The sequence below is a fragment of the Puma concolor genome, chromosome D1, assembly GCF_028749965.1.
Source record: "Puma concolor isolate L17-30 chromosome D1, mPumCon1.1.hap2, whole genome shotgun sequence".
NCBI classification, from domain to species: domain Eukaryota; kingdom Metazoa; phylum Chordata; class Mammalia; order Carnivora; family Felidae; genus Puma; species Puma concolor.
This window is the reverse complement of record NC_141676.1, coordinates 12273062-12286449: the sequence shown is the minus strand read 5'-3', so window position 1 is coordinate 12286449 and position 13388 is coordinate 12273062. Positions and strand designations below refer to the sequence as shown.

Sequence of the window (13388 nt, the reverse complement as noted above, 5' to 3'; positions counted from 1 at the left end):
TAGGGAGACATCCTAAATTCCAACTAATCCCTATAAAGTTTCAATGTCCAAATCAAAGGGGTTAAATGTTTCCCTCCATTCAGTCCGAAGGTGGTTCCTTGTGGTCCAGGAACGTATGAACTAAATAAACAAACAGACAAAAAACAAACAGCTTATCCCACATCATACTCAATGTATGATATACAAACAGAATGAAGAGAAGTGGAAAAAAATTCTCTTCTAGGAAAGTAAAGAATGGAGATACAAGGGTCACTTTGGAAATCTTGCTGAGTTAGCATTACGAAGGCCCCTCAAACTTGACCATGGAGATATTTCTTTATGAGATTCTGTTTTTCTTTCTGGGAGAACTCCATTTTCCATTGTTTTTCCTGGCCCCTAGTCCTGTTAGATGTGTGGGGCTTTCCCCCTCATCCATTATTCCTTAAGATCATTTCTGAAGTGTATCAAAGACAAAATGAAATCAGAGACAAAATTAACAGAGGCTGGTTTTGTTTTGTTTTGTTTTGTTTTGCTTTAGCAAGGGAAGCTATCTGCTATTACTTGTGTTTTAGCAGGGGTTTAAAGATGTTGTAAAGGAGAGTACATTTTATAGATTAAAAAGAAGAAACACTGAGATGGTATAAAATTGACAAGCATTTTATTAAGATGGGATTTTTAGAAGAGACTTTCTAATTGGTTTTCAAGAACTTTTGATGGGTCTTAGTTAGTTGCAGGGTTCAACTGAAAAGCTCTGGGATATTTCAAAAGAGAAAGGACTGTTCAACGCTAGGGACATGGGATATTAGTGTCTGGCCATGTCCAGGAACAAGTGGATTTATGTTGAGTGCTGTTTTGTGTGATGTTTTTATGTGACGCTGATGGCCACATCAGGCAGTTTTAAGTGTGTGTTAAGGATTATGAGATCTTTGAGGTATATTCAGGTTTTGCAGCTTATTTCCACACACACAATTTTAAATTTCTAGAGTTGTTTTAATGCTCAGCCAAAGAATGTTAAAATCACGGCTCACGGCTTTCTTGCCAATGCGATTCCCTCAATAACTTGATAATGTGTTTTCAATTTCTTTTTTTTTTTAATTATTTTTTCAACGTTTTTATTTATTTTTGGGACAGAGAGAGACAGAGCATGAACGGGGGAGGGGCAGAGAGAGAGGGAGACACAGAATCGGAAACAGGCTCCAGGCTCCGAACCATCAGCCCAGAGCCTGACGCGGGGCTCGAACTCACGGACCGCGAGATCATGACCTGGCTGAAGTCGGACACTTAACCGACTGCGCCACCCAGGCGCCCATCAATTTCTACTACTAGATCCAATATTGGTCACCATCTCCAATGGTTTACCATAATGGTAAAACAATAACCATTTAAAAATGTTTAATGTTTCGGGCGCCTGGGTGGCGCAGTCGGTTAAGCGTCCGACTTCAACCAGGTCACGATCTCACGGTCCGTGAGTTCGAGCCCCGCGTCGGGCTCTGGGCTGATGGCTCAGAGCCTGGAGCCTGTTTCCGATTCTGTGTCTCCTTCTCTCTCTGCCCCTCGCCCGTTCATGCTCTGTCTCTCTCTGTCCCAAAAATAAATAAACATTGAAAAAAAAAATTTTTAAAAAAATGTTTAATGTTTCTTTATTTTTGAGAGAGAGAGAGAGGAAGAGCAAGCAGGGGAGGGGCAGGGAGGGAGGGAGACACAGAGTCCAAAGCAGTCTCCAGGCTCTGAGCTGTCAGAGCCCAATGTGTCACTCCAACTCACAGACCATGAGATCGCGACCTGAGCTGAAGTCACGCTTAACCGACTGAGCCATCCAGGTGCCCCAAACAATAACCCTTTTTATTTCTTTACGTGGTATCATGGATAGGATACTGTAACAGGACATCAGAAGGTAAAGCTAGTGAAATCTGAATAAGGTATGGGATTCAGTTAATAGCAATGTGTGAATGTTGGATTTGTACTGACACGTGTACCAAGGTACTGTAAGATGATAACTCTGGGGTAAACTGGGCGAAGGGTGTACGGGAACACTTACCCTGTCTTTGCACTTTTTTTGTAAGCCCAAAAGTATTCCAAAAGCGTTTATCAAAAGTACTTTTTACTTTTTCAAAATCTTTATTAAAAAATTTTTATATTCAAGTAAGTTAACATACAATGTAATATTAGTTTCAGGTGTACAATGTAGTGATTCAACACTTTCGTACAACACCCAATGTTCATCACAACAAGTGCACTCCTAAATCCCCATGACCTATTTGACCCATCCTCCCACCCACCTCCCCTCTGGTAACCATCAGTTTGTTCTCTATAATCAAGAGTCTGGCTCTTGGTTTGCCTCTCTCTCTCTCTCTCTCTCTCTCTCTCTCTCTCTCTTTTTTTCCTTTGCTCGTTTTTTCTTAAATTCCACATATGAGTTAAATCATATGGTATTTGTATTTGTCTTTCTCTGGCTGCCTTATTTTGCTTAGCACTGTACTCTCTAGCTCTATCCACGTGATTGCAAATGGCAAGACGTCATCCTTTTTGATGGCTGAGTAGTATTCCAGTGTGTGTGTGTGTGTGTGTGTGTGTGTGTGTGTGTGTGTGTGTACTACACCTTCTTTATCCATTCATCAGTGGATGGACACTTGGGCTGTTTCCACAATTTGGCTATTATAGATTGTGCTGCTATAAACATCAGGGTGCATGTATCAAAAATGGGCAAAAGATTTTAACAGACTTTTCACAAAAGAGGATAATTAGAATGGCAAATAAGCACATAAAAAGATGCTCAACAGCATTAGTTGTTAGAAAAATGCAAACTAGGGGCGCCTGGGTGGCGCAGTCGGTTAAGCCTCCGACTTCAGCCAGGTCACGATCTCACGGTTCGTGAGTTCGAGCCCCGCGTCAGGCTCTGGGCTGATGGCTCGGAGCCTGGAGCCTGTTTCCGATGCTGTGTCTCCCTCTCTCTCTGCCCCTCCCCCGTTCATGCTCTGTTTCTCTCTGTCCCAAAAATAAATAAAAAACGTTGAAAAAAAAAATTTAAAAAAAAAAAGAAAAATGCAAACTAAAACAATAAGGAGATACACTACAAACTTATTAGAATAACTAATGCCACAAAAGCCCACCTGTAAATATAGAGTACCATCAAGGATGTGAAGCAGTTGGAACTCTCATACGTTGCTGATGGGAATACAAAGTAGTACGCCATTGTCGAAAACAGGTTGGCAACTGTCACATGACCTAGAAATCTCACTTCTAACAATCTACGCAAGTGAAATAAAAGCACATGGCCACATAAAATCCTGTATGTGAATGTTTGTAGGATCTTTATTTGTATTAGCTAAAACTGGAAACAACCCAAGTTTCCTTCAACTGAAGAATGGATAAACAATCTGAATACATAGAATGCATCTTAGTAATAAGAAGGAACCAATTACAGAACAAGTACATCTCCATAAATTTCAAATGCATTATGCTAAGGGAGAGAAGCATGACTCGAGATAACCTACTGCATGATTCTTTTTTTATGACATTCTTACAAGCAAAAACTATAGGGACTGAAAACAAATTAGTGGTTGCTAGGAGGTGGAAAAAGGGGTCAATTACAAAGAGTTGTAGGAAATTTAGGGGGGGTAATAAACTGTTCTATATCCTGATGTGATGGTGGTTATAGGGCCACTTACATTGGTACAAACACTTAGAACAATACATTGAAAAGTGTGGATATAACTGTATGTAAATTATACCTCAATTAGAAGAAGGAAAAAAAAGACAAATAATCCAAATAGGTAGGTGTGCTTACTCAACAGACACTTCAGTTCCCCACAGACAGTTTAATTGCGTCTTTCCTAAATAAGTGAGGGGAACTGTGGTTATTCCCATAGGGCTCCGGCTCCCCTGAGAACTCTGCGTCCCTGTAACTTTCTCCTGGTTCCCACTCATTAGCCTTGGGAATCCCCAAATCACTCCATTTAACATCATTTTAGAGGACCCATCTGGGTGCAGAACCCTTCTGCTCCTCTGTTTATTCATCCGAATGTTAGTTGTTCCTGGTACAGACGCCATCTTCCTCCAAAAAGAATTTTCTTCGGAGCTGCCCAAAAAACCCACTCTGAGATAAGAACTATACTGATTCAGGTTAATATGAGAATCCCCTTACCAAGTTGGTTTATAGACCTTCCTTCATTTGTTCTTCACAGACAGAATTCTGTAGGGTGGGCGGGAGATGCAATTTTATTATTTCCACTTCACAAATCAGGAAACTGAATTTGACAGGGGTAAATGACTCTTCCAAGGATCATAAAGAATGCATAGGAGATGTAGGACCTGAACTGTCTTCCTAGCTCCACGTCAATGATTTTTTTCCTCCATTCCTCCATGCTTCAGAGACCTTGAAGCCTTTTCACCAGTACCGGAGAGAGCCTCTTCAGTAGGATATACTCATTCTACTGTGGTTGAGGTTCTGGTATCAGAGACACAATTCATGGCTGCCTTTCCCTTCTTGTCAAGGAGCAAGGTAAGGTTCTACACATTCTATACATTTTTAGTGAGACGTGTAATTCATGCAAAAACAGTAGGGAGGCTGTGTGTACTGTGACTTACTTTGGCAAAGTAATGGATGCCGTGAACGTTTCTTCTGAAACAGTGAGGTAGAGCTGGTCTTAAATATCCAAATGTACGTCATCATTCAACAAATAGGCAGTTTAGTAATACTTAGGAGGCAACATAGTGTTTTCCTAAAGAGGATAAAAGCAACAGCAATAAGAAACAGAGGCTAGATTATGCTCTGATTGATTAGGTAGTAATTTCATTCTGCTTCCTAACCGTAGGTCTGTTACGGAAGGAAAGGTAAGTATAATGGGGTGAAATGAAACTTCTTTAGACTCCAAGAGGACCAGCATGAATTATAAAGCTCCTTACTCTATTTCAACCTTCTTTTCCTCTTATCTTCCCCATATTACTACTAGCTCACTTAAACGCCAGAAAGTCTGGTGGCTGAAGGCACAGGTTTACAATCTGTCTGATCTGGATACGAATCTTGAGTTTATTTCTTGCTACATACGTGTAGACGTCTGTAAAGTCACATGACCTCTCCAACCCTCAATTCCTTAACCACAAATGTGGGTGATAATACTCTGTATCTTATAACATCATAGGGTAAACTTGTGGGATGCTATAACTTTTAAAATTATTGTTGTTAATTTATAAGCTATCCTTATAAAGCTGTAGCATAAAGATTACACTACCTACCGTATAAAGTTGTGAGGAGGAAGAAAGAATGCACACACACATACACACACACACACACACGGAATGCTCTTAGTGGAGGTTATAGAACACAGTATATGCTAAAAAGAATTTATGTTTGTCAAAGGTGAGCAAACACAAATGTCCTTAGGAACTCGGTTGTGAAAGGGGAAGTCATGAAGCCCTTCAGTCAGTAGAGAAGAGTAGTTACCAATGAGTGAAAGCTGTGGCATAGGCTGCATTCAATTTAAATAAGAAAAGTTACAGAATGGAGCTCACCTCAAAGGCAGATCTGGAAGCCATAATAAAACCCATGGACATGACATTTCAACCCTGGATTTTTGTCATCCAAGCTTCGAGGGCCTGAGTAATGAGAGTAAGAATGAGTTCCAAATATAAGAAAACTGTCCCAACCCAAAGTAAAATATGGATCTCAATGAAAAAACTGAGTGAATGGCTTGTGCAGCCAATGATATGGTCAGAGGAAAGGCGGGGTGAGACACACGGGGCGATCAGAACTGAGTGGGCATAGTATGTGAGGAAAGACAAATCAGAGAGTGAGGCTATCAGACTTTAAAACTAATCCGTAATCTAGAGACTAGATAGATATTGCTTCCCACCTTTACCAAGGCAAGATAGAGATCGGGATTTCATCCTACGAATAACATCAGAGCTAACTCTACTTAACCGTTTTTCATGATTATTTTATGAACTTTCACAATTGCCCCTTCGCATTACATCTTCAGTTTTAGAGATGAAAAAGAATGAGGCTCAAAGAACTTAGGTTAGGGAAGTGTCTCCCAGATAGTGTGTGTTAGGGTACAATCTGAACCATATGCACCTCGTCCCAGAGCTTGAGTCTTCCACTCAATGCATTTCCTTCTCTTCAGGATTGCCTTCCTGGTGGTACATGTCTGCAGTCGCAGTTCTACTTTCCCTGTATGCCCCTGTGACCCCATTGGGAGTCCCACATCTAAGAATAGTATCGTAGCCATTTCATTACTCCTAACAACCCATTAAGATGGGTCCGATGGATTCGAGGGCTGACTGTGAATAGAATTAACTCAATTCAATTCAAGTTTCAGTTACCCTCGTGGGATTTCAGAATTAGTCTGCCTGGGATGAAGCTTGACTCTGCCAGTCAACATTTGGGTAAACTTGGGCAAATTACACAACCTTGTTGAGCCTAAGTTACCTCATAAAAGAAATGAGCATGAAGGCTAATTGTTTTGTCTTGCGTGCGCTTCAGGTTTGAAGAACACAAGATTGCCATCATTGAAACAATCCGCAGAGCCATTTACACATTTCCACCTCACTCTACTCTCTTTTCCATTTAACACTCTGTTCCTTTACTTCTCATCACTACAGGGCATCCTGTGATTCCCCACCGACGTTCATGGGGCACAACACAGAAGTGACTGAGTTCATCCTTCTAGGATGTACAGATGCTCCAGAATGTCTTTATGACATTCCCCCTCATCTACCTCTTCACTCTAGTTGGAAATCGGGGGGTGGGGGGGGCGGGGGCGAGGGACTGTGCTGATTCTGTTGGGCTCTTGTCTCCACACTCTCATGTGCTTTTTCCTCAGTGACCTGTCTCTCAGGGATTTTTGTTACAGACCCAAGGTCATGGCAGGATTTCTTATGGGAAACAAAGTCATCTCCTGCAATGCATGTGCTACTCAGATGTCCTTTTTTTGCAGTCTTCGCCACTGTGGGAAGTTACCTCTTGGCTTCAATGGCCTATGACCGCTACGCTGCAGTGTGCAAATCCCTGCCATCACATCACCACCATGACTACTCACTGATGTGAGTGCTTGTCTGGCCACAGGCTGCTATGTCTGTGGTGTTCTAAATGCCTCTGTAAATATTGGAGATACCTCCAGTCTCTCTTTCCATATGTCCAATGTGGTTCGTCATTTTTTTCTGCAATATTTCAGCAGTCAACAGTTCTGTCTTGCGCTGATAAGTACATCAGTGAGTTGGTTTTTGTCTATATAACTGGCTTCCTTTTTTTTCTCTCATGGTTATCTTTATTTTCTATCTGTTTATATTTATCACCATCTTGAAGATGCAATCAGTTCCGGGGTATCAAAAGGCTTTGTCCACCTACGTTTCCCACCTCTCTAGTGTCCATCTTCAATGGTACAGTCACCTTCATGCATATACAGCCCAGCTCCAGGAATCCTATGGACACACACAAAAAAGCATTTATTATATGTGTCTCCAAATTAAAACATAAACTCCGTGTAAGCAGTAGCTTTGTCTGCTTTGTTCATAACTCTACCCTCCATAGCTTAATGAGTTTCTGGATCATAGGAAATGTCAGTAAATATTTGTTAAATGAATGAATGATAAATGAAGCTTTAAGTTCAATCATATCAATATATTGGATATTTGGATCATGAATATTTATAATTCATCATTCATAAAATAAACCATCTACATAGAATTATAGAACATTTAGAGTCATGACTAGTGTTCTTTTTGGCTGAAATATTTTTATTTACATTCTCACTCAGTGCTTTTAATCCTCATTTATGGTTACAATGATTTTCTGGAAACTACACTGTCATTCCATAGGAACGACGTCTCACTGATTAGTAAATAGCACATCAAATAGATTCTATTTAGTAAATCATAAAAGGACATAAAGTACAAAACTATTTTAAAGTTTAATATCTCATCCAGTTTGGAAAATCACTGTATACACACTGGCTATGCAGTCAATTCCAATGATTCTAACTATCCATAGAGAATGGAAACATAACAGTACTTATGGATAGTAAGCCCAATCTACATTAAATATCCTAGCATCACAGTGTTCTTGTGTTTTATTTTGATCCTTAGGAGAGATCAATTCGATAATAAAATTCCCGGTGGGAATGTGCATTGTTTCCTTTTCTGCCTCGACACATTTGGAGGTACTCATACTCACAGTATGCGTAAGACTGTGCTTGAATGTGCTAAGATGGTCATGCTGACACTTAGCATGGGCAGGGTGTTAGAATATAAACATTTCCTTCTGGCTCTAGATCTGTGATGATGGTGATGTATCTTCTGCTGGAACCATTTAAAAAAATTACTTTTATCTGATAAAGGGCTAGCATCCAAAATCTATAAAGAACCTATCAAACTCAACACCCAAAAAATAAATGATCCAGTCAAGACATCGAACAGAAGACATGAACAGACATTTTTCCAAAGAACACATCCAGATGGCCAACAGACACATGAAAATATGTTCAACATCACTCATCAACAGGGAAATGCAAAAAACCACAATGAGGCAGAAACCAACTGCCAGCAGAGTTGCGGTGGACCTTCTACAGATTTCACCAGTTCTACCCCACAGGTATTTGTGTTCATATAAGCCAGCTGCCTAAATCCTTCCCTCTTCCCTCTATCCCTGCCCTGCACTCAAGTCTGGGATCCACATCAGCAGCCAGCCCAGGTCTGTGCATCTGCAAGAGTGAGAGACACCAGACTAGACCACTGCGGCCAACCCCCACTGCCATGCACCTGTACCTCAGAAAGGATCTCCATGCTCTTGCTTCCCCTCCTAGCAGTAGAGAATGTTTACCTCTTACTCAATGTTGGTTAGTGTTGCTGTGGATATTACTGCCCTTCTTTACTGTGCTGACACAGCCTTTATTTTTCACAGAAACATTGTCCCTAGTTCTCAGAGACGGCACCCTTTGTGGCGATCCTGACCTACACTAGGTATAGTACACCCCTTGTGATCTCATCCCAGGACATTGTCCTGATCCACTCCCATGAGTAGAGGGTTTTATTCTCTTTTCTTATATCAGTTCCCGTGAATTTTATCAGCATCTAAGGACAGCAGTGACTTAAGCTGTTATTCTGTAGAACGGTAAGGAAGAGGAATCTGGGTGGACTTTTTTCTGTGATGGCTGCTGTTCCTTTCTCCTGGGCCAGCCCCAAGAGAGCAGTGCTCTCAGAAATCTCACCCTGCCCCCAGTCTTTCTTGTAAACACTGAGAGAGGTCTGTAGAGCAGGGCATGTACATGAGTGCAAATCTTTGGTTATTAATTTTAAATTTTTGATGGATCCTTCTATCAGTAACTATAGAACCTAAGAGCATCTGTCACAGGTAGGCTAGTACTCTCATCCCATCTCTTTGCCTATCTTTGATTATATTTGGCATTAGATAGCTGCCTTGTGAGCTCAGCTCTCTAATGAGTTTAATAAAAAGCATAAAATTGCAGAAAGCCTGGTTATTTTTTGTAAGGATGTTACTAATGCTGATTCCAGATTGATGCATTCTAGGTCAGTGCTCAAAATTCACTTCTTGATAATGTAGGACATCTTTAAGAATAATCAAAACTTGGCATTACCTTCCTTAGTAATTCTACATGGTCACCAATACAGAAAGAACAATAAATCCTTCAAGAAATCCTTCAATAAAGCCTTCAAGAAGTCTCACGCAACATTGCTTTCAACAATTATTCTCAATTATAATGATATTGAAAAGACATATTCATTCATATTCATTCATCTGTTAATGAATATATTAAGTCAACAAAGTATTTATTGAATTCCAACTCAATAAGACACAACTCAGCCTCTGTGTTAGATTCTGATTATACACAGAAGAACAAAAGAGATATGGTTTCTGCATGAGTACATTTTGGTTGGATGGGGGAGAGACATCAAACTCACAGAGAAATATATAATTACAGATTTTAATATGTATTCTGAAAATATAGACCAATGTACACAGAGAGGGCATAAGAAAGGAAGCTGATGTTAAATAGGGCTGGAGAGACACTTCCAGAATGGTAGAGGGAGGGCCTCTGAAAATCTGCCCCTTCATAAAAGCAAAGACAACACAGGCAAGAGGTTTCCCAAAACTTTCAAAGCTCTAGAAATAAACCAAAGGCTTGCAACAATCCAAAGCGTGTGTACTCAAGAAAAATGGTTGAGTCTAGATAATAATAGTGAGCTTTCTGGCATCTTCACTGCCCTACTTCCCAATTCTGTGTTAGCTTTGAAAACCAGCAGACCCACAGGAGCTGAGAAAAACATCAGCCTGACAGCAATTGGAGAAAGAAGAATGTGTCTGGAGTCCCTTAAATGGCCCCAAACCCCAAGAAATGTCACTATTAAATTACAGTGGCCCCCCAAACTCAAGAAATGTCACTATTTTCACCTGTCTGGCAGCTTTCTAGAAAAGCTCCATTCACAATTTTTTTTTATTTTTTTTTAACGTTTTATTTATTTTTGAGACAGGGAGAGACAGAGCATGGGAGGGTCAGAGAGAGGGAGACACAGAATCCGAAACAGGCTCCAGGCTCCGAGCTGTCAGCACAGAGCCTGAAGCGGGGCTCAAGCTCTCGGACCGCGAGATCACGACCCGAGCCGAAGTCGGCAGCTTAACCGTCTGAGCCACCCAGGCGCCCCTGCATTCACAATTTTAATCTTTATTTCACCTGACACAGTTCACCCTGTAAGAAAAGCCTTATTCCTAGAGCGTTTGTAAAAACATTGAGAAGCGATTGTTCACCAATATAATTTCTTAAGATGGCAGCACCGTTTGAGGCCAAGCAATCACCTGACCATACTCTTAAAACAGATTTTTGGGGAAGGGCGCCTGGGTGGCTCAATTGGTTAACAGTCTGACTTTGGCTCAGTCATGATCTTGTAGTTCATGCGTTCCAGCCCCACACCGGGCTCTCTGCTGTCAGCACTGAGCCGGCTTCAGATCCTCTGTCTCCCTCTCTCTCTGCCCCTCCCCCACTTACACCCTCTCAAAAACAAACATTAAAAAAGAATAGTGATTTTTGGGGAAATGAGAAATCCATAGTGGGCTTTGAAATACTCCAGTATATGTGTGGGGATCACAAAATATCATGTACATGTGCAAGACTGTTTGCAGGCACAGAAAGACCTGAGAAAGACATAATCTTTCACTGGAGATTCTGCACAGGAAGAAGTGCAAATTAAGGCAGATTTTTAAATCACCAGAGCATTGAAAAGATGCTCCAACACAAACATACAGAACCCCTGTTCAAGGTTTGGAAGAATTAATGGAAAAATCTGTCCAATCATTAGTTGACCACTCAGCTAAGTGAGGAGAAACTCCAGTGGCTATGCACAACAAAAAGTACAGAATTAACATAAGCAATCTAGGAAAATCACGAAACAAACAAACAGCATTACCAAAAACAATAAGTCCTAGAGGGTGGCAGTGGGGAGACCTGATTTTGAGAACATTCTACATTTTAGTACTTAAAATGCCCATATTTTAATAGCAAAAAAAAAAAAAAAAATGTATCACACGAAGAGGGAAGCATGACTAATACCAACGTTGGACTTAATAGAAAAAGATTTAAATGAGATATTATAAATGTGGCCAAAGAACTAAAGGAAACGACGTTAAAAGAATTAAGAAAAGTATGAGAACAATGTCTCACCAAATACGGAGTATCAATACAGATATAGAAACTACTTTTAATAACACAAATAGAAATTCTTGAGTTGAAAAGAAAGATAAATAAACTATAAAGTTCAATAAATGGATCAGCAGCAGATGGGAACTGGCAGAAAAAAAAAGATCAGTAAACTTTAAGACAGATCAGTTGAGCACTCCAACTTGAAAAACAGAAATTTTTTAAAACATTTTTTTCTTAAGTTTATTTATTTTTGAGAGAGAGACAGACAGAGTATGAGCGGGATGGGCATAGAAAAAAAGAGACACAGAATCTGAAGCAGGCTCCAGGCTCTGAGCCATCAGCACAGAGCCCAGTGTGGGCTTGAACCCACAAACCTCAAGATCATGACCTGAGCCAAAGCCAGATGCCCAAGCAATAGAGTCACACAAGCACCCCCAGAAATTTTTTTTAATGAAGAAAAAATAAACAGTCCCAAAGAACAGTGGGATACTGCCAGTGTACCAACATTTGCCAACTGAGACACTCAAAAGGAGAGACAGGAGCAGAAAGAATATTTTAAAAAACAATGGGCCAAAACTCCCCAAATCTGTGGAAAGGAATGGACGTACATATAGATTCAGAATTTTTGACATAGTGAGACTCAAAATTTTAGCAGATTTGTATATTAACAAATTCATAGCATTACACACAAATAAGTTATTAATACTATTGTAATTCTTGGTGCTTAAATTTTAAATATCAAATATTATATTTTTATTTAAGTGAATAAAAATATGCCTTGTCATCCTTTTCTTTTTACTGTATTGTTATGTGTTTTCTCTATTAAACCACCATAAAAATGTATTATTTTTAGATAGGACTCATTAATATGGAAATTTGGCTAGGAAAATAAATGCCCATGTGAAGGTATATATTTTCATTAGAAACAAGAACAAACAAAGAATCGATAATAATTCTACATTCAAGGAACTTTGGAAGTATTTTCATACAGTTTACTTTTTTCAAATATAAAACATACTGCTTTTTCATGTGTAGAAAGATAAAGTAAAAATAATTTTTAAAAACCAAGCATATATATACATGTACACACACACACACACCCACCCATATTTCCATTAAGTGAACTATTTATGTTAAGAATGTGTTCTGAGACACCAAAATAATTGCTTTAAATTCTACTATGCCAATAGACTTATCTCATGTATGTCTTAAATAATTTCTCCTTCTGTGGGTGTGTGGATTTCATGAGTTTCTCATGAATTATTTATGTGTATGCCTGTGCTTATACATACATGTGAGTATACATGTTCATGTGGGAGTGTGGATGAATATGCTTATTAAGAAGAATTTTTAGGAGTGCCTGGGTGGTTAAGTGTCTGACTCTTGACTTCAGGTCAGGTCATGATCTCGCAGTCTGTAAGTTCGAGCCCTGCATTGGGCTCTGCACTGACAGTGTGGAACCTGCTTGGGATTCTCTCTTTCCCTCTCTCTCTGCCCCTTCCCAGCTTGCTCTCTCTCTCTGTCTCTCAAAATAAATTTTTAAAAAAGAAAAAAAAAGAAGAATTTTTAAAATAATAACATTTATTGGTAATTCTTCTTAACCTATTGTTAGGTATTATATTTTTTAAGACTTTGGCTTTGTAAACTCAATCAATAGCTTGGAAAATTACTATAACAAATTAGAAATTTGTGTGCTGGACAAGCATTTTCTCTAAATAGATCTGAGGTGGATGAAAGTGCCTTATTGTTGATTCTTTATAC

At 39.6% G+C, this 13388-nt stretch overlaps 1 pseudogene; it reads left to right on the top strand.

Annotated features, from left to right (window-relative positions):
• Positions 1 to 6607: 6607 nt before the first annotated feature.
• On the top strand, positions 6608 to 7562 carry LOC112865078 (olfactory receptor 5B2-like; annotated as a pseudogene).
• Positions 7563 to 13388: the final 5826 nt, after the last annotated feature.